We start from the raw sequence: 27,047 nt of genomic DNA, 5'->3' as shown, positions 1-27,047 counted from the left end.
CCATTTCCTTTCACTTATTTCTATCTGAAATGCCGATGAGATGGTGTTAGTAAGCAACTATTATGCAACCACGAGGTAATAAGATGGAGGCTATAAACCACCTTCCCAAGATGACTAAGTAGAAGTTTTGACAGTATTGTTTCACTGACCACATTCTCAAACCACCATATCAGCTCCAGATCAAATATCTTTTTAGTTCTTCTTAGATGGGAAAAACTTAAAACTGATTTAGATACACTCATTAGTTAGATATTCTGTTACACTCAGGTTTATTCCCAACTAATGTAGAAAGAAAGTGTTGTCTCATTTATCTTATTTAGTAAGCACAACTGTGATCAGTTGTTCCCACTACTTCCTCACCTAGTTTGTCCCTTAAGATACTTGAGCCCACTACAAGTCATGCATCAAGTCCCTCTGGTAAATCAGGAAAAGATTTCACAGAGTATGTCCTCCTGCATGTTCAAGGCATACCTAGACTTATTCCTGTGGTATCCCCTTGAGAAAAGATTCATAAAATCATATAAACATTTTTATAATTTATAACAGGAATAGTCCCCTGTCTCTTTTTTAGAGTCTGAAATGATGTATTTTGTTCTCATCTGTTCTCCTGTTAAAACTTATTTCTGGCTATAATTCAGCTAAACCAACATAACATAGCTATTTTTAGGTATAGATGAATTTGCTTTCATGTGATGTTTTTCTTTTTTCTACAATGAACACAGGTCCAAAGAAAGTAATTTTCCAGAAGTTTCATGAAGATTTTCCCCTTAGCTTAAGGAATAAATGGCAGCCATTCAGAGAAGCAGAGAAACTAAAATATTGCACATTTCCCAACAAAAGAAATCATAATATAAATTAGATATAATTAGACACATTGTCTCTTGCCTGTTAATTATCCATGTTCAAATCCAGTTAAAAATACCTTACCCACTTTATTCTTTGTTCCTATTTTCATCCAGAGAATAATTAATATCCTAATATGCCATAAAGAAAGACTGCTGTACTATATTTTTTTTGAAGGAATGAAAGCTAAAAGCAGGGGGTGAAATGATTGTTTACCTTGGTCCGAGGTAAAATTGCTTTAATTTTTCCAGCTATGTTGCTGCAGTAATTTAAAAGCCTGAGCACGTCTCCCAGTATCATTAAAACAAAACTGGAATTAAGACCCAGCTCACTCAATCCATATCATAAAGCAGTCAAGGAAATGCTGATGGTGTTTGAACTATTGATAGTGGGTTGAATTTTATGAACTAATGGAGTATATATCATCAACGATCATGCTGATAATGAATTGATGATGTTATGCTTAAACAAAGAAAAGGGCTTGCCTAAAAGATTTCCTATTTGAGAAATCATTTTTCTTTCACTTCATGCCTAAAACACGGATATGGGTAAGAAAAAAATTACCCATGAAAAGAGATATTGTTACATCTGAAACTCAAATGTGAACTGTGTCAGCCAGATAGAACACTTGGGTTCTACAGAAGTATAGTTAGAACGTTCCATTTTGTGGTGGTGATGTGTTTATGTGAAGTACTTAGCACTAGAGAGAGATCTCTATCCCTGCAAGAGTGTCTCTGTTTTGAAAATTATTGTTTAGTACCTCTCCTTTAAGTGGTGGTGGTGGTGGTGTGTGTGTGTGTGTGTGTGTGTGTGTGTGTGTGTGTGTGTGTTGGGGAGCGGAAGTGGTTATTGAGGGCTAGCCAGTCAAATGATGAGGATTATTAGGGATATCAACAGAGTATTGAAACCGAAGGAATCAGTGGAGCCAAAATTCAAAGGAGACACTGTGATCAGTAAAATAAATACACACCTTACCTACAACCCAGCAATTCCAATTCTACGTAGATAACTACGGACACTCTGGCATAGGAGGCATGTACAAGAATTTTTGTAATATAAAGAAAAAGGGAATCAACCTAAATGTCACCAATATTAGGCTGAACAAATTAATTATTATTTATTCATTCAGTGAATCATATGCACAGTAAAAATGAATCAATAAGCCATATGCGTCAGATATGATGAACCCTAAAAATGTAATACAAAGAAAAGGAAGCAAGTTACTTTTGAAACTTTAGTTCAAAAGCAGATAGTACTAAGTAATATAATTCGAAAGGACAATTAACATGAATTTAAGAAGAGCAATTTAAGGGAGCAATTTTGAAGGGTATGGTGAATGATGGCTAGAAAAAGTTTTCCAAAATACAGTAAATATTCAATTTTTAAACTTGGTTTGGTAGAAACAGGAATGTTTGTTATGTACAAAATGTAAACCACTTCTATTGCCTCTCTTTTCTTGAGCATTGTCTCATGGAATTTTCACAATTTATCGTATATTACTATTATCCTACTTTATGTAAAGGCAAACTTAAGCACACATTAACCTGGCCAAAGTTGCACAGAGTGGATTATCCAAAATAACACAGCTAGCAAGTTTCAGAACTGGGATCCAAATCTTGGTAATTTGACTGTAGAGCAAATGCTCTTAACCACATGATTATAGACCCTCTGTGCCCAGGGCATTATCTAAGCACATGCATAATTTTAATGTAGCTATAATCATATTATATCCTGCATTTTATATGTAATATCGCATTTAGGGAAACAGTCTGTGTCATTATTACCTTCTGAAAATATACATATTAATGGTTGCATAGTATTTTATCCTGTCTGTGCCATACTTTATATAAAAAACTTAAATTTTAATTTCCAATGTCTTAATATAATAGTGTTTCAGAAACACCCTTGAAAGTAACCATTACTTTCCTAAGGTAAATTTTTAGAAATCTGATAATGGTAAAACATAAAAACACAATTTTTAAACATTCTGTCTAATTACTCTCTAAAGTGTCTTTATCAACTCATTCTCTTCCTAGCTGTTTATGAGAAAACAAGCATTTTGAAAATTTGACACATTCTGATTGTATAATAGTGCTGTTTTAATTTGTATACATTTAATAAGTAATGGAATTTTATATTCTTTCTGATAAACAGTTTTTATTTCTTTTGATGATCTTCCTATAGCTATATTAGCATTTGTTTTAGTGTTTGATAAGATAATTTTCTGTAAAAAAAAAAGAAAAAGGGATTCTCTGTCATATTTGTTTAAATGTTTTATTAGTCTACAGATACCTTCTAAGTTTATTTTTAACCTAAAACTTTTTTAGATTCTTCATAAGTCTACGTGGTGTTAAAATTTTTTTAATATGTTTAGGAGATAGTTTTCACCACAAAATGCCATATATGTAGGCACCTTTTTTCCTTCTCTTCATATTTTTAAAATCATAAGTTCTCATTATACCTAAAAGTATATGTTTTTGTCACATGTAAGATAAGGATGTCACTTTTTTCAAAATTATTTCTTAAATTTCCAGCAATGTTTGTATATTTACTCTTTTTAATTAATTTGGGTATTTCAAAACTTATGCATGTATATTATATATACAATGGTCAATTTCTGGGCTGTCATTCTTTTCCATTATTTTCTCTATCATTTCTTGCCCTATTGATTTCTAAATCACTGACTTATCTATCAACTTTTGTACTAATCTCTACTCCTACAAATGTAGTAGCATCATCAGTTTCTTAGATGATTACAATGACATCCTCACTGGTTTATCTACTTCATCACTGCCCTCCACCATCAATTCACCATGTAGCAGTCAGAGTAAATCTCAAATAAGTCAATCATATCATTTCTCATTGTAAATACTCTAGCAGCTTTCATTTCATTTTTAAATTTAAACTAATCATGGATTACACATCTCCATAGCACCTGACCTCCTCACGCTGGCCGTAGTTTTTGACTTAATTATCCATTTCTCTCATTCTTCTCTAGTCATTCCTGCCTTCTTAGTATACTAGTGACAAACCAAGTATACTTCTCTCCATACAAAATGTTAAAATTTAATAACATTTTCAGTACTTCCATGCTTATTTCAATAGTGATTTGGAGGAGAATAAACCTGTCACTGCTAGCTCTCTTAGTACATTTTAATCAGAAAACACTTTACAAGATTTATAGATCTTAAAATGATGTTGGCATCAATTAAAAATAATATTACTGTCACTTTCTAGTTTCTAAATGCAATAAATGTAAAATAAATTTGTATTGCTCAAGCAGGCTTACCAACAGACTTAGATAAAAACTATTTCTTTTTAACATGAAAGGAGTACCATGTTACTTATTGATGAAAACATCTAAATTGTAGCCCCTGGGTTAAAATCTAATCACAAACATGCTACTTTCTCCGAGATTTGGGAGTGACTACAAGCCCATTTGAAAATTAGGGGCAGGTGAAGCTCAGGAATTTGTGTCAGCACAAGAGTCTCGGGGAAATTAGTTACATCCCACTCCCAACCCTCAATTTTGTTGTGACAAAAACTGTAGTGAAAACACATCCAGTAGTCATATTCTGTCTGTTAAAGGTACAGTGTGGATAAGCAGAGGTCATTGTCTAGCCCAATGACTTTCCTGTGTTCTTAGTTTATTTTTCTTATGACTCTTTAAAACAACCTAAGGGCACAAGAAGAGGAAATTATTATCAGGCTTTGTTTACAGATGAAAAAATTAACAAACAAATTTTCTATGTATCAAGTACCTTTATACTGGGGATAAATTTTCCCAAGCAAAAAACTCAGCTTTCAAGAAACATTGTCTGTTTTTTTTCTCTTGGTTGAGTGAAATTTATTTGTAATTCAAGCCTTTAGTCCACTAGAAGAAAATAACTTAATCTAAGTAAATTGAGTTATTTTCTGTGTACACAAGGATCCACTTTCATGACATCTGGTCTTCTACGGATCAAATCTAATTTCCTGATGGGAGTTGTGTACAAATCGGGCATTTTGTTTAATATCATTATCCATGGTGTTATGACTTGGGCACCCAGATTCCCATTAGTTCTCACAATTCACAAGGTCCAGGAAGATCACAGCTATAATCTTTTGACCTGCAACTGCATGAGCATTTTAGATCCTACATTTTTCAGTTATTTTCACGGCCCAGAGAAGACATAAGAAATGATTTCATGCCCTCCTGCACATCTCTGGGGCTATGGAAAAGCTCTCTTAAAATTACCAGCTCCTGGGGAAAGAATAGTCTCTTCAGTAAATGGAGATGGGAAAACTGGACAGCCACATGCAAAAGCATGGTCGACCACTATCTGACACCATACACAATAATTAACTCAAAATGGATTAAGGATGTGAACTTAGGACCTGAAATCGTAAGACTCCTAAAGAAAATATAGGCAGTAAACTCCTTGACATAGGTTTTGGTGATGATTTTTTGAATCTGAGTGGGAAAAAATATTTGCAAGTCTTATATCCAAAAAGCAGCTAATATCCAAAATACATAAAGAACTCAAACAACCCAATAGCAAATAAACAATCTATTTAAAAATTGGCAAAGGATCTAAAAAGATATTTTTTCCAAAGGAGACATACAGATGGCCAACAGGTACATGAAAAGATGATCAGCATCATTAATCATCAGAAAAATGCAAATCAAAACCACAATGAGACATCACTTCACACCTATTAGAATGTCTGTTATCTAAAAGACAGGAAATAACAAGTGTTGGTGAGGATGTGAAAGAAAAATCCTTTTACACAGTTGGTGGGAATGTAAATTAGTACAGCCACTATGGAAAACAGTATGGAGGTTCCTAAAAATATTAAAAATAGAACTACCATATTATGAAGCAATTCCAGTTCTGGGTATTTATCTGAAGAAAATGAAAGCACTAACTTGAAAAGATATATGCACCTCCATGTTTTTTGCAGCATTATATACAATAGTCAAGATATGGAAACAACCCAGGTAGGCATTCATCAGTGGATGAGTGGTTAAACTGTGAGATATATATTTATATGTATGGAATATTATTCCACCATAAAAAGGATGAAATCTTGCCATTTTCGACAACATGGATGGACTTCAAGAGTATTATGCTAAGTAAAATAAGTCAGAGAAAGACAAGTACTGTATGATCTCAGTTATATGTGGATCCTGCAAAACAACAACAACAACAAAAGCTCCTGTATACAGGATACAGGTTGGTTGTTGCCAGAGGCAGGGGAGGGACTGGCGAAAATGGGTAAAGGGAGTTAAAAGGTAAAGAAAAACAGCAACAACAAAAGTAAATATGGTGCAGTATTACTGAGCAACAAAAAAGAAAAGAAAATTTTGAAATGAGAATCTCTGATTATTTCCTGGAAGGTAGGTAGAAGAGGAGAAATAGGGAGAGAAGAAAAAGAGTAAAATATTCCTTGTCTTATTTAAAGATTATGATACCGATTCTGATTAAACTCTAGAGGTGCTTATATAAATATAGTTCTAAATATTTGTATTAAAATTTTAAGGGCAGAGAAATTTCTGAAAAACCAATAAAATGATGGCAAAATATTTTTAAAAGATATATATCCCAAAAAAGTGGAGAATGGTAAAGAAGACAATAAGTAGATGGACAAGTGGTAAGTGATGCAACAGACTCAAGAAAGCTGAATCTTAGAGCATAAGTTGGAAAGCTGGAAAGGATACCATAGAAAAGGAACATTCAGTGTAAGAAATGAGCTTTTGGAAATTAAAAACACGACAGTAGAAATGAAGAGATGGAAACTAAAGTGAAGGAAATCTCCCAGAAAAATGGAACAAGAGACACAAGAATAGAAAGTAGAAGAGAAATAGAAGGTAGAAGATCAATCCAGGAGATCCAATGGTCAAATAATTGGTCAAGAAAGAGAAAATGGAGAAGAGGAAATTATTTACAAAATGATTTAATATGATACAGTTTTCCAAAATTTTTGCCATGATGTGCAGTACTGCTGTGAACACTTGTATATTGTTAAGAACACACCAGCATCATTTAGTCTGTGCATATTCTCTCATTTTATGCATTTTGATTTGCTCGTGTATGCATTTATGGATGCATTTATTTATATAATGAATTCCCATAAACCCACTACCCAACTAGCCAATAACCAGCTATGGTATTCTTGCCTTTCAATAAACAAACCAACAAATAAATATGACCTCCTATATTTTAAACCCTTATATTGTCCTTTCTACTCTTCTGTTCCCAGAGAGTTAAGAGCTTTGCTCTTTGAAAATCCACTTGGGAAACTGGTCACAAACTCCATACTCATCAATTCTCATAACTCCTAGAGAATCTGTTCTTCAGCTCATCCATCTCTACCCCAGGAAGCAGTCCTTGTAGTATGGCAGGTCAGAAGCCTTTTTTCTCAGGAAAATATACAGGTGATTAACTCCTTTCTTGCCATCAGACTTCATTCTTTCTGCCCTTTCTCTAAATGGGGGAGAAAACTGGCTACTACTAAGGAAGCATTCTTCTATGCTCAGTATTAGTTTATAATGTACATTTATGTCTACAGTTATTATGGGTTGTGGCTTTTGTAATACAAAAGTAATTTTCCTTGAGAGATTATACTTCTCTGGTGATTTTAAAATCCCATTCTGAAACTCAAAAGCCAATACTTGATAAGTTTGGTTCTTCATATTTTTATGTGGTATCTTTTACTGCATGGACCAATTAATCATTCTGAATGAAGGGAAAAGGGCAAAAGACAGGAAAAAATTCTTGAAAATTAAAAAGGCATGCATCGATATACAAAAATAGTCTCATTTTAAAATGAAACTACTCAAGAAAATAAAATCAAAGATGGAAGCTCCTGTTTTCCAATTTCTAGTATATTGCATTGAATAAAACTGGCTTCATTGGAATATGGATGATCAGAATGTTAACTGAATCCTAGACCTACTGGCCATCTTTTGAATTATCTCCCTATCTGTCTATCTATCTAATCTCTATCCAGTATCATCCATCTATGGACATGCAAATAAATAAGAAATATAGACACATAAAACTAACACTTGTGATTCACAACTCAGTTGAAGAAGTAGAACATTACAAATAACTTTCAAAACTGAAGCCTCCTGATTTCCCTCTAGTATCAAACACATTTCTCAATTTTATGCTTATCACTCTTTTGCTTTTCACAATAGTTTTAATGCAAGTGGATGTGTTTTTAAATATGAAACTGTTATACTTTGTATTCTTAAAAATTTATATTAATAAGATTATACTAAATGTATTATTGCCATTTTCTTTTTTCACTCAACATTGTTATTTAATATTTATCTATGTTATTTCACACAGATCTACTTGATTTTTTTAATGTTATCAGTATTCCATTGGTTGGATATTCCACAATTTTTACATCCATTCCAACATGTTCTGCATGATACCATTTTTTGAACTTTTTTGAGATACGCTTTTTGCCTCAATGCAAAGTAAATTGTCATAATTTTGTTTATGGGCAAGAATATACTTGGGTTGAGATGATTGCATTTAACATCACAGATCAATGATTCTAATATAAAATACAACCCACCCTTCTTTCCTCTTCAATTTCATGCTCTGAAAGCAACCCTGTGCATTTTCTTCCTTGGTAGATGTGACTATGGGGAGATATCAGTCCTGCTGCCATGAGTATTCCAACCTCTTTGGTAGTATTGCTTTTCTCCTTGCAACCAACATATTGGACTTGTAGTTAATATGTCAGTCTCTTATGAATCTTACCTGGAGAGAACAAATCAATTTTCTGAAATGGCAAACTAGAGGATCAAAACCCTTTAGCCTCAAGCAATTTTGTTTCCCTAGAAGACTTTTCATCTTTCTTCTTACTGTGCCACACAGTTGCTCAGAGAATTCCTTCTCTGAAAACTATAGGAACCCACAGTAGCTCTATTGCATATTCCTGAAAAAATGTGTAATCAACAAAGTGGTGTATATGACCAAAACAAATAAATAAAAGTCCTCATGATATAATACAAAATTGGTCAGTCTTTATTCTTGTAAGATATTGGTTGCAATATAGATTAACACACAATGGAAATAATTTCTCCTATTATTTTATTTTTCATTTTTTACTTTCCTTTTATTGTTCCTTATTTTCATCACTCACTTTTTTTTTTTTTTTACTTTAATTGGCTTTCCTTGTTGATAGTTGAGAAAAGTTGCTAAGGTTTAAGATAGGGTTATGAAGGAAAAGCAGTAGAAAATAATCATATGCTATTTTAAAAATTATAATGTATCATGATAACTCATGAGATAAAGAATGGTAGAAATCTGTTGAAACCTGAGAAATAATTAATGTCATTTAAAGATAATTGGTGGGAGCCAAGATAATTTCTAATTAATTATTGACAGTTAAATAGAGGCAGATAAAGTAAAAAGTATGAACTAACTCTGGAGTAAGATTGCCTTTCTAAAGAAGCATATTTTGACTTCCAAAGCCTAAAATCTGTCAGAATTTTTTATCTTTGAGCAAACCAACAATTGAATTTTCTTGTAGATTTAAGGAGAATTATTACTTAAATATGATGCTAGTTCTTGATGAATCTACTGTGTGAATTTATTTGATGAATCAAATTCCTTGCTCTACTCTAATTGTCTTATGTTTGCCTAAGGATTATATTTGAATGTTATCATGGTAATCTGTTTATTCTGATATTCATAAACAGTCTGTTTATTCATACATATTAATGCTATGAATCAAATAAACTGCGTCATTGCTATAGGCAAAATTGTATGAAAAAGGAAATCTGAAAGGGAGCTTTCTCAGATCACATTAGTATTGTTCTGTGTCTGTCTTATCCTTCATTTGTCTATAGGTAAATATTAAAAATGTAACTTTCAAGGTAATTCCACTCCTCACAGAATTATTTTCCCAACAATTCTGAAATCATATGTTATAGAAATTAATATTTTCTAATTTTTCCTTTTTTGCTAATTTCTCCACATTTGCATATTTCCTTTGTGAAATACTACATACAACATGTGATTATCAATTGAGTATGCCCAGACTAAATTTTTGGTGATTACTCAAAGTCATTTCATATTTATTAAGTACTAATTGTATAGTCTTATAGATGAAAAGTCAATACTGTTTTAATTGTTACCAGTGACCGAATCTATAATGTGTTGTATTCATTATTGCATGTTCACTTAAACATAAAGTTAATAAATCATATGCAGGTGATGTTTAAATTTGGAAGACTAATTTATCCTGAGATCTAAGCATGTAGTAAACAATGTTAACTGAGATGAAGTAAGCAAAATGATTATAAACTTAAGTATTTAAACATATAATCATTCTCCAGAACTAATATTGTCCGATTCACTATTGATATGACAATGCATGTCAGACTCATATCATCTACATGTATATATATATATATATATATATATATATATATATATATATATATATATATATATATATAAAGACTTATATAGATAGATATCCTCATTATTTGCTGATCTCATATTCATACATTTTTCTACTTGGGAAATTTATTTGTGATACTTGGCAGTACTTCTGCAGTCACTCATGGACATGCACAGAGTGGTAAAAAAATTAAGTCACCTAAGGTACATGCTCCCAGCTGAGGTCAAACAAGACGATGCTCTGTCTTAGTTTTATAGCTTTCATATTATAAACAAATGTGGTTTTTTTTCCATAGTCTGCTTAGTGCTGCATTTTTCACATTTTTGTGCTTTTGGTTGGTTGATGATTCTACTGTTTAAAGTGGCCCACAAGCATAGTGCGAAAGTGCTCTCCAGTGTTCTAAGCACAAGAAGCTGTGATGTGCCTTACGGAGAAATATGTGTGTTAGGTAAACTTAGTTCAGGTATGAGGTATAGAGCCAGTTGGCTGTGAGTTCATTGTTAATCACCTATATATACTTATATTTATATTCCTATTTATGTATTTATTTATATTATATAAAGTGTCTTTAAACAGAAACACACATAGAACAAGGCTACTTATAAATCAGTTGAGGAGGATGTGGTGACCAGAGGCTCACAGGACTCTAACCTTGTGAGACTCTAAACTTTATCTTAGGGCAATGGTTCAGATTTCATTCATTGAGATTTTACAGAGCCTATAGATTATAATTACTATTAATAAGGAGAATTGACTGTAAATAGATGATAGATGGTTGATAGACAATTATATAGGTGTATGTGCATACATAAAATAGTGAAAATATAGGTGTCTTAATAACTTTTCTACAATGAGCTCTGATATATTTCCCACAGACGCTTTTTTTGGACTGGGTATCGTGCAAATACATGAACGTTACACAAAAATATTTTGTAAACTTATCTATATTCCTGAGTTTCTGTTTTAGCACAGATAAGTTATAATTCCTATTTTAGCATAGATCTGTGGTTTTCCAAGTGCATTCCCTGAACCAGAAGCATCAGGAACATCTGGGAAGTCGTTAGAAAAATCTCGAGCCTCACTTCAGATTTAGTAATTCTGAGTCTCTGGAGGTGGGGCCCAGCAATGTTGTTTTTAACAAGGCTCTAGGTGATTCTGACACACACCAAAGTCTGTGAAATGCAGGTCTAGATGATTGCAGTGGCCACACAGAGATTTGGCAACATTCTATTATCACAATTCAAAAGAAGAATCTTAATTTGAATGAAATAGATTTATATCAACTTAATATTTGGCTTCTCTACTTGACTACATTATAAATAAAAATGATGACACCTCCTTTCAATTTCAATTTCTTTCTTTCATTGCAGCTATGATTCTTAGGAGATAATCCTTTATAAACAGTCGTAGACACCTTCAGTCAATCATACATAACAACATACCACATGTTCAATAATGCAACATGCACATGTACAAGCACACACCTAAGCGCACACACATTAAGTCTTTATTCAGGCTATTTGATGGCAGGTCTTACCAATGACAAGTAATTTCAAAAATAATTTATTTGTGCCTATGTTACAATAAAAATATGAAAGATACTTTCAAACTCCTTATCTCAAGGACAAACATAAACACATTAATATGGCATTCTTCATTTTCTGAGGATCTTTGTATATGATATAAATTGTAGTTCATTTATATTCTACAAACATTATTAATATGGGATTTTGAACAAGGAAATTAGATTAACAGTAAACACCCAGAAAAGAAATTCAGATGCTCAAAGATAGTAACTATGCAGTATCTTCAGATATAGAAAACAAACCTACATCTGAGAGATATTAATAAGAATATAATTCTAATGTCTTGGCATTTTCCTAAAAGAACACTGATTTCAGAATGAAACACAACAGAATCTGCTTAGGCTCATCTGTCTTAGATATCCACATCTGCCAGTAACTTATTTTTTAACTTTTTTTTTCACAATTTCCATCATGCCAATGGCAAGTTATATGGTGAAGCCAAACCTTAGCAACTTCTAGGACTAAAATCAGTAAGTCAAGGATCTCCTGTGACTTTATCTGGGTTTTAAAAATATCTTGGGCAAGATCATCAGCCTTGACTCTTGACATCTCTGAATGACTTCTCGAAATGTCTTCACACAGACCTAAAGGTAGAAAGAAGGCCTGAAGTAAACGGGAGATAGATACAGTACTGTATTTAAACCAGTAAAGTCTAAGGTTGCAGCAAGCATAATGATAACCTTGTCCTTTTTTTTTTTTTTTTCTTTTTGCAAGGTAATTTGCCTTTCTCTCATGGAGTGATTTTATAGGCTTGGAAATAAACACTAATTTGCAGGTAGTAAATATTTCTCAAAGGGTTTAATGCAGCCCAAAATTAAGAACTGGAGAAAGCATAGCTACATGTTGTGTTTACAGAACAAGAAGCTGTATTTTGACCAAATTCTAATATTTCCAGTTTGAAAAAGAATAATTGAAAATGTGCTGCTTACAAATGTAATGAGAGTTTCACTGCATTGAGATGTCTCAGCTTTTTAACTGGTTTTGTTATTTTTTAATGAATTTATTTATTTATTTATTTTTTGGCTGCGTTGGGTCTTTGTTGCTGCACACAGGTTCTCTAGTTGCAGCGAGTGGAGGCTACTCTTCGTTGTGGTGCGTGAGCTTCTCATTGCGGTGGCTTCTCTTGTTACGAAGCACGGGCTCTAGGCGCGCGGGCTCAGTAGTTGTGGCTCACGGGCTCTAGAGCGCAGGCTCAGTAGTTGTGGCACATGGGCTTAGTTGCTCCATGGCATGTGGGATCTTCCCGGACCAGGGCTCGAACCCGTGTCCTCTGCATTTGCTGGCGGATTCTTAACCACTGTGCCACCAGGGAAGTCCTTAACTGTTAAGTGAAGCCCTTTGAGCCACTTTATGGAACAATCTTCTATGATTTTACTGTTTTTGATTCTTTATCATCAGGATTTGTCCAGAGCTTGAGATCTGCTTAGAACATTTCTGGGCCTGTATCCCAACCAATCATAATTCATACATATATGTAATTCACGGAATTTCCCAAGAGCTGTTCTGCCAAGTAAATCTATTCTGAACCTTGTTATGTATATAAAGGCTGGACTCATGATGTGAGTAGAGAACAAAATTATTATCTTCAGATGATGAGCACAAACATATTTTATTTAAAGAAAACTCCCAGTTGGCGCAGAACTGAGAACAGATGGAACCAGCAAAATTGCCTACTTGCTTAGGCTCAATGCATTAACTATTTCAGACCACTAGGAAAGCTCTAAGTAAATTGCTGTTCTGAAAAACTCCGATGGTGGGATAATACAGCTATGCTAATTAGAATGGTTCAATAAATACATGGGCCGGAAATCTAGGAGTCTGTTGGTAAGTGTCGGTCGTTTAATACAACACGAAGTGATACTGCTTTCTAGGGTATTACTTACTAACATAATCAGATTTTTCACATTTTAAGGGCAATGTGAGAGCAAGTAAGAATTGAGAAGGGAACGAAGTATGATAATGTCTTTGAAAATAAAAATATTTTATTTAAATTCCTTTCTAGAGCTCCTAATAGAGAGTACCTTTATGAGATGACTAAGCAGATAAGAAGTCTTAATTTACTTCTTCTAGTTTTTTTGATGCTATAAAATTCCCCACATGTTTGCATACATATTTTTTTTTCTTGTCTGAGAACATGAATTGCTCTTGTCCATTGCCTATTTTTGTTTTTTGGGTATTTTGGAATAAGATACACATAACAAAAGTTATCATTTGTTATATTTAGTACATTCACAATGTTGTGCAACAATTACCACTGTTGAGTTTGAAAACATTTTAATCATCCCAAAAGGAAATCTCAGACCCATTATGAAGTCACTCTCCATTCCCGCCTCCTACTAGCTCCTCAAATCCACTAAGTTGTTTTCTGTCTCCATGGATAGTCTAATCTGAATGTATCATAGAGATGAAATCATTTAATATGTGACCTATTGTGTCTGACTTCTTTCACTTAGCATATTTTCAAGGTTCATCCAAGTAGTAGCATGTACGCGTACTTCATTTGTATTGCCAAATAAGATTTCACAGTATATATCGTTTCATCAGTTGATGAACATTTGGGTTGTTTCCACTTTTGGCCATTGGGAATAGTGCTTCTCTGAACACTTGTGTATAAGTTTTTGTTTGAGTTCCTGTTTACCATTCTTTTAGGTATTTACCCAGGAGTAGACTCAAATGGTTATATGGTAATTCTATGTTTAACTTTTGAGGAACTGCTAAACTATTCTCCAGAGTGCTTGTACCATTTTACATTGCATCAGCAACATACAATTTCTCCATAATTTGGTCAACACTTTTTCTTTTACAATAGCGTTTGTAATGGGTGTAAATTGATATCCCATTGTGGCTTGATTTGCATTTTCCTAATGACTAATGATGTTGAGTATCTTTTCATGTGCTTGCTTGTGACTTGTAAATCTTCTTGGGAGAAATGTTCAGTTATATCCTTCATCCATTTATTAAAAATTGGGTTGCTTTCCTTTTTGTTGTTGAGTCGTAATAGCTCTTTTTATATTCTGGATACTAATTCCTTATCATATATATGATTCACAAATATATTCTCCCATTCCATGGGTTGTCTTTTCACTTTGTTTATAGTGTTCTCTGGTGCATGAAATTTTTAATTTTAATAGAGCCAGATATATTTCTTTTTCTTTTTTACCTGTGTTTTTTATGTCGTATATAATTAACCATTACCAATTCCAAGGTTGTGAATATTTACCCCTAATATCTTCTTCTAAAAGGTTTAGGGTTTTAACTATTATATTCAGGATTCTGATCCATTTTCAGTTAATTCTTGTATATAGTTTGAAGTAAGGATCCAGCCTCATTCCCTTGCATGTTCCCAGTGCAATTTGTTAAAAAGACAGTTCTTTCCCCATTGAATAGTCTTCACACCCTTGCCAGAAATTACTTGATCATAAATGTATGGGTTTATTTCTGTACAGTCACTTCTCTTCTATTGACCTATATGTATATCCTTCTGTAATATCAAACCGTTATAATTATGGTAGCTTTATAGGTACTTTCGAAATTGGAAAGTGTGGGTCCCCTAACATCCTTTTTCAAGATTGTTTTGGCTATTTGGGGACCTTTGCAATTCCATACAAATTTTAGAATAGGCGTTTCCATTTCTGCAAAAGAAAAGAGCAGGGGCTGTTGGGATTTTGATGGAGAGTGCATTGAAAACATAGATAGCTTTGAGTGGTAGCACCATTTTAACAGTGTTATATCTGCCAATTCATAAATACAGATGTCTTTCCATTTGTTTATTTTCATTTCTTCCAAGGATATTTTGTAGTTTTCAGTGTACATATTTTGTAGCTCCATAGATAAATTTATTCTAAGTATTTTATTCTGTTTGATGCTAATTATAAATGGAACTGTTTTCTTTCATTGTGTATAGAAATACAACTAAATTTTTCATGTTGTATTGTACTCAGCATCTTTGATGAATTCTATTAGCTGTAATAGTTTTTTCATTGATTCTTTAGGAATTTCTATAAATAAGATCATGTTTTCTATAAATAGAAAAAAATTTACTTTTTCCTTTCCAACTTGGATGCTGTTTGTTTCTTTTCCTTGCCTAATTTCTTTCACTAGAACTTCCAGTAGAACACTGAATAACAGTGTGAAAATGTGATGCTTTTCTTGGTCCTGATCTTAGGGGTACAACTTTCAGTCTTTTACCATTTAGTAGTATGTTAGCTGGGGTTATTCATAAATGTTCTTTATCATATTGAGAAAATTCCTGTATATTCCAACTTCCCTCTTCTTTATTATGAAAGGATGTTGGATTTTGTCCAAAGCTTTTTTCTATGTCAATTGAGAGGATTGTGTCAGTTTTCCCTTCATTCCGTTAAGGTAGTATATTATATTTATTGATTTTCATATCTTGAACCACCCTTGCATTCTTGAGATAAATCCCATTTGGCCATGAGGAAAAATCCTTTGAATACTTTGCATTTGGTTTGCTACTATTTTGTTGAGAATTTTCACATCTATCTTCCTATGTGGTCTGTTGTTTTCTTTTCTTGTGGAATCTTTGTCTAGATTGGTATCAGGATAATTTTGACTTTATAGAATGATTTAGGGAATGTTTCCTCCCTTTCTGTTTGTTGGAAGAAATTTGAGAAGCATGGATGTTAAATCTTTTAAAAATCTCTGATAGAATTCACTAGTGAAGTAATCTAGTCCTAGTTATTTCTTTGTTGTGAGGTTTTGATGAATAAATCTGTCTCTTTATAAGTCTGCTAAGATTTACTATTTATTCTTGAGTTAGTTTTAGTAATTTGTATGTCTCTAGTAATTTTTCCATTTACGTAGTTTTTTCTAATTTGTTAACATGCAATTGTTTATGGTATTCTTTTAATACTGTTTTTATTTTTGTAGGGTTAATAGTAATATCTTCACTTTCATTTCAGATTTCAGTTACTTCTATCTTCCCTCTTTTTGTAATAGTCAGTCTACTCTAATGTTTGTCAATTTTGTTGCTCTTCCCAAAGAACTAACTTTGGTTTCATTCCTTCTATTGTTTTTCTATTTTATTTCATTTATCTTCATTCTAATCTTTATTATATTCTTCCTTCTGCTTGCTTTGGGTTTGGTTTGTTATTTTTCTAGTTCTTTAAGATATAAAGTTAGGTTATTGATTTGCCATCTTTCTTCTCTCATAATGTAGGCATTCACAGTTATAAATCTCCCTCTGAGCACTCCTCAGAGGTGTTAAAGAGTAGTAGAGGGAAAGTGTTCTATGGCCTTACGATTAAACCTCAGTCTTTAAGTGGGCCTCTTCCTAAGAGCTGTGACCTTCACGAGTTTCCCTTACCTTTTTTTTTTTTCCCTCTTCTTCTTACCTTAGGTGAGACAGGAAGGTTAGAGCTGGGTGATTTTGACACCTGTCATCTATGTGAATTTGACTCCATATTATGTTGTCCGTGATCCTCACGGACTAGCTTATAGCTCTCTTGAAAGTGACTCTTGGCTTACTCCTTGTTTCAGTCTGGGTGCCCTGAATCTCAGCTGATGCATGTCGGGCAGGCAGAAAAACATCCAGAGAAGGACAATGTCCAATAAATTTAAGAAAAGAGAATTTTGGAAAATAGGAAGTATGAGCATTGAGAAATGTAATGGGACTACAAAGAAAATCATGTTCGAGAGGCTTGGCCAAACACACACACACACACACACACGCACACACACACACACACAAAAGGAATGTTTTTGAGGCCCTTTGAGACAGTATAGTACTGGATACACAGACGGTATCATTGCTGTTTAGTTTGATTTAATAGATGTGTCTGTTTATTTTTTAATGTTTTTAGACTTGAAATAATTTGTTTTCTCCCCTTAGAATATGTGTATATCTACAATATTCACTAATTTATCTTTTATTTCTTCAAAAGTAAAAGCAGTAAAAGAAACATGTCTCAACAAAGAAATTTAAATGAGTAGACAAATATTCTATCATAATTCAGAGTAAATGACTATTATTGCTTTCATTAAAACAAGTTTCATAAAAATATCTTGTGAAAGATGGTATCTTTGCATGGAAAAGTGACTTTATCTAATTTTATTTCAAAAGCAGCATCAGTTCAATTGAGAACATGCTATGAAAACTTGTATAAACACAGTCAGAATTCATTTATAGAAATTTTATTCAAACATCAACATCTAAAAAACATTAAATTACACTTCCCTTTAGAGTTGGCACATTTCTAAACCTTTACAGGTGCCCATAAATGTAATCTTATATGTATATTTTTCAATGTCACATATTGAAAATTTAGTGGTAAAAGGAATTTTAGAAAACACCGTGATCTATGATGTCTTAATTTGTACAGCCCTCATTTAACATTTATGTTCATATAATGACTGGGTTCAAACTCACATAACAATGAAATCCCTCAATTCTAGGACATGAAAAGAAGCGAAGTTCTGTAGCTATTCTCATAAGGATGCTAGGGTGACAGTTAAGATAGGTTACAACTGACACTAATTGGTGCTCTGGATTGCTACGGCATTATCTTCTTTATAATAATGTGTGCAGAATAGCTTGATACTTTCAAAGTATCAAAAACATGTCTTTTATGAAATAAATGCACTGACATCTATAACTGAATAACAAACAGCAACAAATAGAGGTGACATTTTGAAAAATTCATTATTGTTTTACAAAAATATTCAGAGGTAATATAGAAATGCTGTAGATTCCATATTTTTTTTCTTTCTAAAGTGAATTTTTATTATATTAATTAAAAGATAAACATAAATATTAAAAACTATGCTATCTGAAGTATAACTATTCAGTCACAACTATTCTCTATGATGTGTGTAGTTCCTTCAAGTTTTCTTTTTGTAGACAATTGAAATATTAAATATGATTTTAATGCCGATTTTTTCTTCTCTTATCTTCAACTAATAAATATTTTCCCAGTGTATTCCAATAATATTACCTAATAACATTTTCAATGGCCACATACAATTTTAAGTGATTCATCACCATTTACTTAGCCTTTCCCCTATGTTTGGAAATGTAAGTTATTTCAGAATTGTACAGTTATAAAAAAAACACTACCTTTAGTATCTTTGTGCTTATCAGTGTTTCCAATTCATAATTATTTCTAGAATAAACAGCTGTAAAATTTCTGGGATAGACACATAAACATTTTAAGTGTGTTGATACAAGGGTATATATTGCCAAACTGCTTTATAAAAAAATAAACTCACTTGACACTCTCAATAGAAGATCTTATGAATACTTACCAGCCTAGGTAATTTTTTTCTAATTTTGTTTTAAACTGTATTTCTCTTATTACTAAGGAGGCAGACAATTTTTACACATTTGCCTCATACTTGTATGCCAAAGGGATTATCAGTTCCTTATCTTTACTTACTTTTTAATTAGGGTCACGATGTTGCATCTTATTGCTGTATACATTTCTTATTTAGTAAAATATAAATATATGTCATAATGACAATAAATGTATTCCCTATTTTTGATCTGTGGCTTCTGGTTACTATTTTACATATCCAATTTTCAAAATTTTGTAAAGTTAAAAATCTATCCATCTTCTGCTTTATAATATCTCCTATTATTTTAATAAAAATTAATCTATCCAAAATAACTATATATTTATCCATTTAGAATGTTTTGGTTTGTGTTGTAAGATAGGACTCTATCATTTTTCCAAGTGGTTTATCAATTGTCTCTACACTGTTTAATATAAATTCCATCCCTCCTTGATTTATGCTTTCTCTTTTATCATATAATAAGCTGATATGTAATAGGTCCTGTTTCCTGGCTGTCAACTCTGTTTTATTGCTGTTTCTCTAATTTTATGTTGTTTCATACTATTAAAATCAGGCATAAAATGGCTAGTGCCCTCTCATTGCCCTTCTATATTAGAATTCTTTTTGCTAGTCTTGTCTGCTTATTTTTCTTGATAAGCTTCAAAATCATTTGGTCAAAACTCCAAAATAAGTTCTACTGTTTTTTTGTAGAATTGAATTAAATCCATTAGTGAATAGGAGTTAAAATTTGTCTAAAAGTGGCTTCAACCCAAATTAAGGAAGCTATTCTGAATTCATCACTGAGTTTATGAGGATTAGTAGTCAAAACTAATTTGTTCAATATTTCTTCACCATTGTCCTCCAAGATTTATAAATATTACTGTTAATCCATGTAATTCAGCATTTCTTATTTATTAAATGTTACCATTCAGTCCCTGTGAATATTCCAATATGTAGGAATTATGAGACTTTCACTAGTCATCCCCTATGATTTCACTAGTCATGATGCTGGACATGAGGAACAATTAAGCACTGGGATGTAGTACTGAATGTTGCAAAAACATTAATGAGCAAAAAGCAAGGTTCACAGTACAAGGCTTACTTTTCCTGTCATAAGAGTGTCATATATTTTCCCACATTTTGGCAATCATGGGAGGAGAGTGGACTGTGAAAATTTGCAAGGGGAGGAAAGACTGTATCTTCTTTCTCTATAAACACTGTTAAGAGTGTCAGTTTCTAAGTTAGCTGGGAGAAGTTCTTCCCCTAGTTGCATTAGTATATTATATTTCAGGATCCTTCTCCACAAAAGTGAGATTTGAATTCTACATAATACTCAGGTCCTTCAAAAGTAGTCTTGGTATTGGAAACATTATCTTCATAATATTTATTTGTATTTTTCCCATGAGAGATATAATTCATGCATTCTCCTTTATGCCAGAAAAATTAAAAAGGGAAGTTGCAATAGTTTTCCACTTTATTTATTCAATTATTGTTCCACTTGATTTTGCATAAGATATGAGGAGTATTGAGTGGATTAAAGTAATTTAGGAGGAAAATTTGATAAAAATCAGGATCAGGAAAAATACAAAAGGAGGAAATGATCAAAAGTGAGGAGCAGATTGAAATTTATATATATATACATATATAACCAAAGTTCTACAGAATTAAGGTTGAACTGCAAAGCCGGCTCAAATAAAATAGATACACTTTCAGCTATGTGACTCACTTTGTTCATCAGGCCCACACATACTGATTTCTCAGAGGAAAAGGATCATTTCCCAGGCTTTTGTTAAGGAAGAAATTTCGGACATGAATCTCATCGTGCAGGCAAAATTGACGATGTGAGAAGTGTTGGCGCCTATATCCGTTTAATAAATGGAATAACCAAAGCTGTACAGATTGTTACCGCAATCTTCAATATTGGTCAATGTGATGGTGTTAAAGTATAGGTCTGTTATCACGATTTTTGGGTGGGGAGCAAAACGGAATGGCCAAAGCACCCAGCTTTCTAATCATTTGCCTTGATTCAAGATAATAACAAGAAGATATAGAGTAGATGAACTGTGAATCGCAAGCTGCCTTACAAATATATCAATTCTTTCAACCTGACCTTTAACAAAAGTTAAAAATCAAACACTTTGAAATCACAATCTTTGGCCTGGTCTATGTTGTTCATTAAAGAAAATTTATATACTTTACAATTATATGAATAAATAACATGGTCTATTATCCTCTTGTGAAAGTAGATAGTAGCTGCTGAGTGAGTGTCTAGTCATTATACCACTGAAGAGGGCTGAGATTTTTTTTCTCAAAACAGAGAGCTTGTTCCTCCACTGGTTCCAATTATAGTTGACCTTGTGTATTGGAACTACATTTTGCTTACATTTTGATTGATTAACTTGTTTCTAATATTGACAACATTTTTCTGTTTTAAATATTGCTTCATTGAACAGATATCTTATCCCAATATTAAATTACCAGTGGGCATTTTGTTTTCCTCTTATTCATTTTCTGAAAATGTTACCTGAACTGATTGTGACCTACCCCAAAATCTCATCTATAACCACTCTTCAGCATCTTACTACAAAGGTCTTTGCTTAAATATCACTTCCTGAGACACAAGTTCATGGACCCCTTTGTCCAGTGTATCTGTCCATGCGCTCTCTGTCCCACTGCTGGCTTTTATATTCGTCAGAGCACTTACTGTAGTATTTCTCCCCCTCAGTAGAATGCAAAACCTATGAGGCCAAGAACTTTTAGAACCTAAAACAGACTATAACACACTGAATATTTGTAGGATCGATGAATTAGAGAAAGCTGAATAAATACATGAATAAAATTGTTAATGTAAATAACATGTGCTGACTTCTTAATTATAATAATGAATGGTAATTGCAAGTAAACATACTTTAGCACACTAAAATGTTTACCTCTTTCTTCTCTAATAATTGTATAATATGAATATTGGATTTTATCAAACATTTAAGAATAAGATTGATGCATTAATTATTTTATCTGACCTTTCAAAATCATACACTTTACTACTATATATCCCAATGTTCCTTGTGTATTTGGGTAAACCCTACCTAGAGGATCACCTTTAAATATACTCTTCATTTCTATATGCTATTATTACATCAAGGATTTTCACACCTACACTTCACAGTTTTAATTAGTTTATATTAAACATAAATAGATTCATTTAGTTGTATGCCTTTCAAAAATATTAAAATTTTCCTTTCTTGACCATTTTTTCTTTTATTTTGGGTGTGAGCTATAAAATGGTCCATGCAAAGAATGATCTGTTATATTTAGGCATTAAAGGTGTTATCCCTTAAATTAGCCAATTTGATTGACATCACAGTTAATATTAGATGAAATATATAAAATATTTTCTGAAATATCTGTTTCAGATGGATATTTAAATTTTTAGAGAACAATTATTTTAACTCTAATGGAAATTAACTTTTTAACCGAAGAAGTAAATATTGTGTGTATGCTTTTTGTAGAGGGTGTGTGTGTGTGTGTGTTTGTCTATTATATTACTTACCTTTCAATGTATCCAAGAAAATTTGGGATATCCATAACTAAAGGAAAATTAAAATAATAGATATTGAGATGTAACTAGCACAACTATATATAATCTATATATAAGATTATACATAGATCCCTCAACCTGGGATGCATATTTCTTTGTACTAGATGCAGTGTTAGTTCTTCATATATTTGTGGTAACATGAAGAGAGCCTTAAGGACAAATGACATTTAAGTTATGCACTGGAAGAAACCAGCCACTCTGCTTTTGTACTGGAGGGTGACATGGCCCTTAGGTCTTAGTATATTTTGATATGTTCCACAGGATCTATTTTATTTTTCTAGCATGCCAATCTCTTGTACTGATTTAATGCCAATAAGTTACACCAAATATTATGACAAAATGTCTAGTATACTCAACTGGGGTAATACAGATTTCCTCGTTTTTTCATGCCTGAGGTAATGTTCAGTTAAAAAAAATTTCTTCTCACTGAGATTCAATAGCTAATCAGACATATATATATCTTGTACTTGTTGATGGGCTGTAGAGGAAAAGAAAATTAAAACCCTTTCTTTGAACTTTGCAATTTGGAAATAATCTTTTATTACACACTGATTTGACATATCAGTTAAAAGTGCAAATCTTAAATGGTAGTTATCCCTCTCCCATCTACTGAAGATTTTAATACACATACAGAAGCACAGAGAATTAAAACGATGCAGGAAATACTGGAAACTTGCCTGCTTGCTGCTACTTTTATGTGCTGCATTGGAAAAGGAAGTTAACCTCTTTGCTTCCATCTCATTTTTCACTTATGTGATGTGATAGAGGGAGTTAGCTGCTATTTGTAAAGAGCTTCAAAGCTGAAAACTAGTGTGTAACCAGAGAAAGTGCTTCAATTAGATTTCAGATGATGTAAACACAGCCCAGTGTAAAGCATCTCCTCAAACACCTGCTCTCTCTTTTCAAATTAATGTGTTTTTCTACAGGACATGAGTTCATTTGAATTACTTTTTTAAATATATGCTTCATACACCTATTTTTAGAGTCCTGTTCTATTAAAGAAATTGATTCACATCTCATGGAACTATGTTTTGAAATGACTGAACTTTCCTCTCTCTTATAATTTGCTTCCCCACTCAAAGAATAAGTAAGAAAAAGTATGGACTAAATGAAACAACTGACAAAGCTAAGAAAGAGCTAAAGAATGCATGTATTGGTTAACCCTAACTACGTTGCCTCCTACATGTGAGATTTAATAAGTAAATGTAAGTTACATAGCATAATCTTTGAACTGTGAAATAATCACTAAATGTAAATACAAATACATTATAACGTTTACTGATTAAAATTCTCCAGAGAATTCAGTATTTCACTTTCTTCTTTATGAAGTACGTTATCTCCTTGGCATTTTCAAGTTTCCAGTTTTAAAGTGGGAAAGCAAGTTCAAGTTTGTGGGATGTTTGTGGTAGTCTAAGGCAACTTGATCTTGCCCATTGTGAGGCTTGTGAGCAAATGGGAAAAGATTTCTTTTGCATTTTGGAAAAGAGTACATATTTACTAGTACTTATTGAATTCATAACAGCTTCTATTTTTTAATGGAAAAAGTAGCTCAATTCGTTATCTACCTAGTAGTGCTTAAATGCATGTCAATACTTGTAGCTGTTATACAAGCAAAACTCATAGTTGTAGTTCATCCTATAATATTTACTAAAAATATAACTTCTTTCTTTTTTAAAAAAAATTATACCTGAACCATTATGTCAAAATATCCTACCAACAAATTTTCTGGAATTTAGCCCCCACTTAATGGGTTTTTCATTTATGTCTGAGTTTCTCGGAAGAAAGCCTTCTGATTCTTACCTTGACAATATTGACTTTGCAATTCAGAATCCTTGAGATGCTGTCATCTTGCTGCCCAGAGCTGTCCCTCATTAGTGACTACTACTATCCCTCACACTATTCTCGATTGTTTCGAGGGTAGTGAGAGTGTGTTTGTGGTGAGATGGTGCACTCATCTCCTCATCACCTAAAAATTGGTGTAGACCTAACTTCTACAAAAGAAGTTTGGATATACAATTAATAAGACCTTACTAAGGATTTGAGGATAAACCAAAGTACGTCACACCACACACACACACACACACACACACACACACACACATTTTTTACAAAGTAACCTAAATTTGCCACATAAACCCACACTACTTTAAGAGGCCTTAATCTTATTTCCCTATGTTGCTCATTACATACATCTTACACCTAGGCTTGGAAATTTGGATAAATTGACCTCAGGTTCTAGATAGAGGCAATATTTTTATTTTAAGCCGATTTTTAAGGCTTGCTTCCAGAAGTTCTTAGTTTTTTCCAAGATGATTGGCACCAGGACCGCACATTCCATGAAGGCAAATGTCCACCCTCCCATTATGCATGCTTGCTTTATGGTCCTGCCAAAATATCATAACACATTCCAAAGTTGATAATTTCCTAAGGTCTGGATTATTTATTATCTATAGCAACTGTTGTATAGCAGTTTGAAGATTATGATATAGTGTATTATGTTTGCAAAATGAAAATCACAAATAAAAATTGCATCATTTGTACATTATAGAAATCTGTGAATAGTTGAAAAACATAAAATTATACAAAATAGTCCCAACTACAAGATTACTGCTATTTTTCATTTTGGAACACTGATTTATCTATAGCAATCAAATAATTGATAATCTACTAATGGTTACTAGATACATATAACACTGTTTTAACCATTTAGAAAATCTTGATAACATAGCTATATATTTAACATAAATAATAAAACTATATGGGTAGTTTTTAAAAGTTTAATAGGAGTTTTAAGGTATTGCTGTTAATGATTTCATTCAAAACATCTAGAAGGATGTGAGTGTGTGTGTGTGTGCATGTAGCACACATGTGAGTGTTTTGAAAAGCTAAACAAGTGTGTACCAGAAAAAGAAAGCTTCATACACTGTAACTTCTTAAGGAAATGTTTGTATTTCTTTGTGTAATTTGTACCAGCTTATTGTACATAACAATAGGTGTCAGAAAGATAATTCTACTAACATTCTTTTCTAAAAATCTTTAAATGATACTTGCTTTTAGAGAAAATCTGAAGGTTGCTGCAGCTCATAGAGAAATATAATAATTTCGAACAAAATGTGAAATTACCGGTATAAGTGATCAGCTTCTAGTTCACAGTGTAACTGAAAACCATTTTTTCTCTTAATTCTTACAATGTTTTTGCAAAACTATTGTGTGCAAGGCAGTCATTGTGTTTGAAATATCTAAAAACACAGTCTCTGCTTTGAAAGATATTTCAGTATGGTGGCGGGTTTGGTGAGAGAACAATCCTGAGATTAGGTAGGAACGTGAATATAATGTATGCAGAATACGTAAAATGTTCCAAAATATTAGAAGGATTTTGCATGAAGATGTTATTACCTTCTGTAGGAGGACTTCAAGAAGGATTAAGGGAATATTTGGATTGTGAAGTTGGGACACTATTTGAAAGGAGTTACATTTAAGTGAGGTGAATTAGATTTAAAATGTGGAGTTGAGAATGGAGTTTAATTTGTATCTTTTATACTAGAGATAATTATAACAAAAATAATTACAGCTACAACTCATAAAGTTGAATTAAGTGCTATGGGCTAAGATAAGTAGTTGGGAGGCATTATTTTATATAGTTGCAACTAATTCCTTATAGGAAGGCACTGCTTACTATCATCCCCATTTTATAGGTGAGGAATCTGAATCGTAAAGATCCTGGATACTGTTCACAACTTGTAAGAGGTGGACTTGAGTTCAAGAAGCAAAAAACATCTTTGGAAATTTAAAGACCATGCTCTAAATTAAAACTGTATAGTTTTCCCAGATAATCAGGATCAGAACATGCCTCTGGTCATTGAAACAGCATAGGCCTCCTTGGCTCTAAACAGCAGATTCAGAGAAAGGATATGGAAAGGTAAAAGTTTATAAGCAGGATATACTGGATCTGAGTGTCATAATATTTTTAGCCCTGATGAGCTCAAATATGTACCCCCAATAAAAATGATAATTATAAAATAGATTATGTGAAATAATGGATTTTCATCCAATAACATTAACTAGCTTGCTATAATTATGTATAATGCTTTAAGGTTTTATCTATTGATACTACAATACTATAACAATTAACAAGACATTTAAAATTATTATATCTCAAATGTTTACTTTTATATTTTATATGCTTTATAATACACATGGAATATTAGTTCAGGTATATATAAGGAGTGAGTACTCTAAATTATTTTAGACAGACATAATATAACCAAACTGATTTGCAGACCACTGATTAAAGAGGTTGCCATCACAAAGGGCCACAG

The sequence above is a fragment of the Balaenoptera ricei genome, chromosome 16, assembly GCF_028023285.1.
Source record: "Balaenoptera ricei isolate mBalRic1 chromosome 16, mBalRic1.hap2, whole genome shotgun sequence".
Lineage (NCBI taxonomy): Eukaryota > Metazoa > Chordata > Mammalia > Artiodactyla > Balaenopteridae > Balaenoptera > Balaenoptera ricei.
Note: the sequence above shows the minus strand (reverse complement) of the source record.